Here is a 7,341-nt window from a genome sequence, read left to right on the forward strand (position 1 = left end):
AAATGAACCTGCTTGGGATACACACAAAAGGTTGGATGTTGTTTTCCTGCAGCAGAATGGGAGCCAGACCGTCTCTCCCTTGTTTTGCATCCCTTATCCTTTGTATAAAACCCATGTGTTGACTCTGCCTCGGAGCTGCTTCATTATTTACTGTTTTATAAGCTCTCTGTATTGTGCACAAAATACAGATAAACCTAATTGAATGATTTTTTTAAAGCTTGCACAAAAAAAGAATCAGTCATATACTGACATCATAGCTGTCCTGAGGTTAATAAATGTTATGGAAAGGTTAAAGTTGAGCCCAAATATTTCTTGAAAACGAATCAAAATGTTGGCAGAGACTGTTTTAATTGTTTAAATCAACCTGAGAAAATGCATCCAGTAAAATATAGAGAGATGTTTTTTTTGTATAAGCATTTATTTCTTCTAAGTTGGACCCAAATCAAGTTTATTTTTATAGCAAATTTTAGAAACTAGGCAGTTCAAATAAAAAGTCATAAAAGCAACAATTACCAACTGAGAAACCAGTAACAAACATTATATTTTACATTTTGAGGTCCATCATCCAAATTATCAACACACAACATGTATTTGATGTTTGATGATTAAAACCCAAAATTCTGAGATATACCCAACAAGATTTTAATAGAGAACTGTGGACCAGAATGCATGTCCTGAACATTAAATGAACTCAGATCTGGCTGGGACTCCTTTTGTGTGAATTACTGCATCAGTGCAGCGTGGCATGGAGACCATCAGCCTGAGGAAGCCCAGGTTGATTTGGTAGCAGCCTTCAGTTCTCCTAATGGCTAACCGGTGACACCGTGATCATCTCAGCAGGTATTGGTTTCTATTGCTGGATAGAAAGGTTCAGAGTTTTGCTGGAAAATGCAACCAGCATCTCCATAAGCAGAATGCCAGCAAAACAAAGCATGAGGGGCTTGAAGAAGTCTAGATTTAATGAAGTCCTGACTTTGGACTTCATTAAACACAGCTCACAGTTGAAGCTGCTCCCCAAAGCCATGTTGACTGGGAAAACTTCTTTTTTAGCCCAGATAGGATGGTTCAGATGTCTCTGGTTCAGAAGTGGCCTACTGAAAGGAATGTGACCGTTGTAACTTAGTGACAAAGAGTGTTAGCTGCTTGAAGCATTGACTATAGTCCATGCCCTATGAATCTACCCCTAATGTTTGAATGAACTTTGCTTTATCACCCAAAAGGAGTGGTGAACTTTTTCCAACCACGTCTTTTCCTTTGATCATGTGTCATGTCTGACTAGGTTCTCTCTGTCTGCTCTTGCCTTTATTTCCTGTTTCTCTCTCTACTTCCTCTTGATGTTTCCCAGGTCAAAGTGAGGTCACTCTCTAAAAAGAAAACTCAGTGAATTGTTGAATTAAATAAACGGAGCTATGCCCATTTTAATATAAGAGTTGGAATTTCAAACACAGCACACTTTAATGAGTTTACTGTGCATTTTTGACTGGCTAAAGTCAAAAATGCCCTGTTATGCTTTTTGTGATGCACCATAACAGGGCTGAGAATTTGTGTATTGTGTATTTGTGTCTTGTGACTGACAAGTTGAAGTTGTAGAGAAAAATCCTGGAGGGGTTTTGTTCACAAAGACTTTTTGTGGAAAGTATTTGTGAAAGACTTTTTGTGAAAAGACTTTTTCCAGTCTTTCACAAATACAAACAGCTGTTAGATCTCTTCAGGTTTTGATGTACAAGACACAATTTGTCCTACACTTGCAGTTTTGCCTCAAATGATCCAGAAGTAATGGTGTAAAACCACGACCACCTGCGTCAGAACAAAATATTTTGTGAATATTTGTTGTTGGTTTTGCTCTTTCTATGTTGTCAAATACTGAAAGTCTCCTGTCATATCCTAATGTCATTTAAGGAGCTTAGTAATGTGAGAGTGAACAGACCAACTTTTCTTACCAATTTGCTCTTTTGTGAACATTGTTTAACATTGTGAAAACCAATGAAGAAGATGGAAAATGTTGATTTAATATGCTAATTGAGACCAGAGTTTATATGTATCGCTCTGCTGATTTTGACAGTTTGTTATGTGGCTTCAGTGAGGGATTGTGGGTTAACTGTTAACCGTTTAGCATTGTTCTTTTAGTGATCAGTCTGTTCCTGTTACTCTAGTTTGTGTGTTCATTATGTGTTATGTGTTTTAACCCATCCAGCAGTGACCATAAGTGGATAAAAACATCCACTTATGGTCTTATTGACTGTAAGTGGTTTTTTGTTGGGGGTTTTTTTGTCACAAATGGGTTTCACTCCATTTGTGTTGATCACAAACATAGCTTCAAAAACGACATCTGATGGTTGAATCATGAGCTACAACAAAGGCTCCACTTCGTTTCTCTGTAGCTGTAAGGTCCTACACAACAGTACTTTGGTTTATTATCTTTGATGATGTGTCTTACAGGTAATAAATGTTTGTTCCACAAAACAAAAGTTGTGTAATTTCGAATTCAACTTCTGTGTGGAAACTAAGACTACCACTGCTGTATCAGTCAAAGTGAGTTAAGTAAAGCAAAATTCAGTGATTGCCACAATAACAGAAGTTTAAAAGAAGAGCTGGAGCCGCAAAGTATAAATAGAATTCTATATAAATGATCTAAGTCAATATAATGAAATATTTTTATGTCTGCATTAATCAACACAGTTAAACTTTTTTCTTAGCTCAGCTTAATTAAGTGAACACAAACCAATGAATTAGATCAGAGCTAACCAGACTAGGTTGGAATTGTCTGATTTGGTTATGTTAGTTACACATAAGTTACTTAGTGACATTTTAATAACCAATTAGAATTATACTAAACATAACTCAGTGTTGTGGAAATTCTTGACATAATCAACTAAACTGAACAAGTTATTTTTGAGTGCAGTGTCAAATATTGAGTTAATCAGTACTGTTGAGAATAAATAACTCTGTGTTTTCCTCTATCTCTTTTAGCTATTTGCATGCTCGTAAACGCATACATGCATTCACATACACCACATGCGCGCAAAGCTAAAGGAAATGACACATTAGGAAACACCCTCTTTAGGGCGTAGCTTAGATAGAGGCTAACAAAGGGAATTACAAACTGTTGTTTGATGCCACTTTGCTCTTCTAGCCCAGAAGGACAGCATGAACAGTGGACCAGCTGTATTTTGGTATTAATAAATGGGATTCATGAATTCAACTCACTGTCTCTTTTTCAACCTCATACAGTAAGAACCTAGCTGGAGAAAGGATAATTCTCCAAACAGTAAACACAGGTAGACTTGACTGGAGGTGTTGGCTGTTATCCTGGTTACTGAATTCAGACGTTAACAAAGTCAAGACTGAGAATAACTTAAGGACTGTCAGTCATTTTAAATGATGTTGTTATGTAAGGTTTAATGACCAAGGAGGAGCACAGGCTTTCCTGCCACCAGTTTACAGACTCCAAACAAAGCCAGAAGATTTTGCAGACAGTGTTTGTAAAAAAGGAAAAGAAACAAAAAGAGAGAAGTGGTTTAATAACTCATAAAGGGCCAGCAGAGGCTGGGTTGTAACATTTATATGATGTGATACAGTGTAGGTTTAAGCATTCCATCATATCCACTAAAGGATGGCATTTATTATGTTCAGTAGACATCTCTTTACCACTCTGTCTAGAGGTGGTCAAGTTGACAGACAAAGCTAGGAGATTACTGGTCTTGAGTTGGATGTGCATAGTGCAAATACAAAGAAAGCTCATGAGTCAGATGTTTAACTTAATACTGCAAAACATTGCCTGAGATTCTGATTTACTGGTATAGACAACCAGATGCTGTGTGTCTCTGTGGGATAAGCAGCAGAGTGGGCTGGGATGGTTAAACATTGAGGTCTGAGCCTCAGTAAACACAGCAGGGTTGTCTTGAGTAAATGTTCTTAGGGGTATCTCAGCTCCCAAGAGAAAATCTGAGATCATCTGCTGGACAACAGTTCAAACAGGTAGTCATTTTATTGAAGCTCTAGGCAACATATAACACGATTACGCCTTTGTAATTGACCTCTGAAAAATTAGACAACGTGGATCAACTTGTCTCTATTTGATTGTCTAGACATGTCTGTTAGTTTGAAAATGATCTGAAACAAAACAGCGTGTAAAAACTTGAGGTATCTTATTTTGTTTTCTTCGAATAGCCATAGGTTGCTCCCCAGGGACCAGATCTCAGGCTGCTCTTATTCACATCAACAAACTTGATCTAGGGTAACCAAGCACTATGTTCTATTTTTAATCTGATAATACAGCAATGTTCTCTGTTGCAGATATCCACATGTTGAACTACTCCAAATAACTTAGCAGCATTTGGGATTCCTAGTACAATAAATGGTGGCACAGTAACAGACAAGACACAAGGAATATGTTGTTGAGGAGCTGAAGGGGACAGAAGGCAGCTCTAAAACTATGACAGACAAAACACAGCATAAATTTTATCTTTGATGTTTTTTTTAAAAGTTATGCTAAAGTCACATCCCGTTTTGTGTTTGTAAAATCAACATTGTGTCTCGTTTTCTGAGTTTTAGGTAACTAAGTCTGTACAGTCAAGAACTGTGGAAAAGGTGAAAGGGTATAAATGTTTTCTGCCACTAAAGATAAGCTTTTCTTAACCTTAAGACAGATTTATTGCAGGTTCTGTTTCCAGAGGTTTTATTCTTGTCTTGCTTTTTGCCTGTTGGAAACATGAGACAGACTGAGGTATTCATATGCATGAATGTTGCTGGAGTGGCAGAGCATATGGCTTTAGGGGAATCATATCCAGCATGTTGTAACTGAGCTGCTTCTCTAGAAACCCTGGAAAAATGCTGCCGACAGTAATTACTGCTCAGAAATGATGAAGCACAGTCAATGCACGTCTTACACATTTCTTGGTAAATGTTGCTTTATTTGGAATCCCAGAGGATGCATGTATCTGTGACTTGCGCCCACAAATCAAACATCCTGCAGAATAACACCAGACAGATAGTCCCATGTTTAAGGTTACTATGGAGCTGTCACTGACCTTGCTGCATTTTACTGAAAAGCTGGGAGTGTTGGCAGGGCATTTCCTGCTGTGGTGGTTGCTGTTTGTTGTAGTCCATGCATATGTTTATTAGTTATTGCACATCACATTTACTAAAAAGTGAATTTCACTTTCTAGTAAATGTGATGTGCACAATCCGTTGAATAAAGGATTGTGAAGAAGTCCAACTGTGAAGAACTAACAATAAAAAAGCTACAGCCCTTTGGTAGTGTTTAAACCAGGGGTGGGCAACTCCAGGCCTGGAGGGCCGGTCTCCTGCAACTTTTAGATGTATCTCTACTTCTCAACACACCTGAGTCAAATAATGAGGTCATTAGCAGAACTCTGGAAAACTTGACTGCACTTAGGAGGTGATTCAGCTGTTGGATTCAAGTATGTTGGACCAGGGAGACATCTAAGAGTTGCAGGACACCGGCCCTTGAAGCCTGGAGTTGACCACCCCTGGTTTAAACCCTCTTACCTTTCAACATGTCGTCATGATACAACCAGAAACTTCAATGTACTTTGGTATTTTTTGTGGTAGATTGACATAAAGTAGAACCTTTAAGTTCTGTGCTGTTTGTGTTTTACAACAGCCCAGAACTTAGTCCAATGAAAATCTGAAGACTTGACACTGATGTTCAGAGACGCTGATCATCCAATCTGACTGAGATTGGAGGTTTTGCAAAGCAAATAAGCAGGAGTTTCTGTCTCTAAATGTTCAAAGCTGGTAAACACGTCTATCTTAAAGCACTTAAAACTTTACTTGCAGCGAAAAATGTTCCTACACAGCATGATATTATGACTGAATGCAAGGCATAGCACATTTCTTAAATTTTTATCCAAAAAAAAGTTTAACAAAAACCCCCACATGTATCAGTTTAATTTCTTTTCAGAGAAGAGAAATGAAAATTATGACTTTTTCAAACACAGCAATTCACAATAAAATATGGCTGTGAAGTGACAAATTAAAAAATAAATGACTATTTTTGAAAAGTACCAAGTGTAACGAATTACGATTCAACATGAATGAAAGTGCTCCAACTATACCGCTAAAACCTGTGTTTTAGTTTCATTTCACAATGCTCATATATATCCAAACTGCACCATAACTGACCACTATCAGGAACAAATCTCCTGGTGCAACGTTGTCCAAAAACACTTTGACAAATACAGTGCTGTGAGAAAACTCTCGCTATTTCTCAGAGCTTGACGCCACCTAGTGTTTATTCATTAAATTGACAAATGAATGAAAATAATAGACTGAAATATACTACAATGCACATTTTCTCAGTTGCTTGTCTCATTTCTTAGATCAGAATGAAAATTCTCATAACCACTTGTTCAATATTAAAAAGAATCCATGTGCATATAAAAAAATATTTCCTTTTTATTTGAACACATTGCAAATGGTACACCCATCCAAGTGATTATGCACAATTTTACAATTTGGGCCGTTTCTTATTTTATGTCATGTTGATGTCAAAATGTAAAATGGGCTTCAGCAGAACAGCAAACTTCCAGAACTCCCCTTTGTATAGAGGTAGTCCCAGTCACGACTGATTTTCAGATATTATAGCTCATTCGAATTCCATTATCTTCTTTATATTTATCAATTAAATTTCATTAACACACCCACACACCCCCACACACGCCTACACCCTCCCCCCCCCACCCCCCCCCTCACACACACCCTCACCTACACCCCCCCGCCCCCCCCTCCTTCACACACAAAACAACAAAACAAAACAAAAACCACTAATGCAGTGGTGTCCACACTTTTTTTTTTACAGGTGGCCAAAATTGGCAAATGAACTACTGGCGGGCTTCAAAATTCATTTAATTAAAAATGCAAAAATTTGTTTATTGTGACTTTTTTTATTTTTTCTCCTGCTCTACAATAAATCAAAATTTTATGGAATATACCATTAAAGATCCATAACATTAAAAAGGCGTTGGACGGCAGCAAATAATTTCCATTTTTTATGTCTATTTTGTGGGGCAATTGTATTTATTTATTGACCATTTTGACTTGTGATCAGGGGCACAACAAATCCGTTTTAAAGGCCACAAATGGCCCGCAGGCCACACTTTGGACACCCTGCACGAAAGCTTAGTGCAGCAGGTGTCCAACGTGTATTAGGTATCACTTGTCCTCTTGGGAAAAACGTTCATCTTAATATTTTTATCAAAGGTTGCACCTTGAACTAATTACAAATACGATTGGATAAACATTATTATATATATTTTTCCCTTAAAAGGTAAAGTAGGCGGTCCGAAAAGTGACGCAGGAGGGTCAAAGGTAGTTACG

Source organism: Xiphophorus hellerii, chromosome 7 (genome assembly GCF_003331165.1).
Source record: "Xiphophorus hellerii strain 12219 chromosome 7, Xiphophorus_hellerii-4.1, whole genome shotgun sequence".
Classification (NCBI taxonomy): domain Eukaryota; kingdom Metazoa; phylum Chordata; class Actinopteri; order Cyprinodontiformes; family Poeciliidae; genus Xiphophorus; species Xiphophorus hellerii.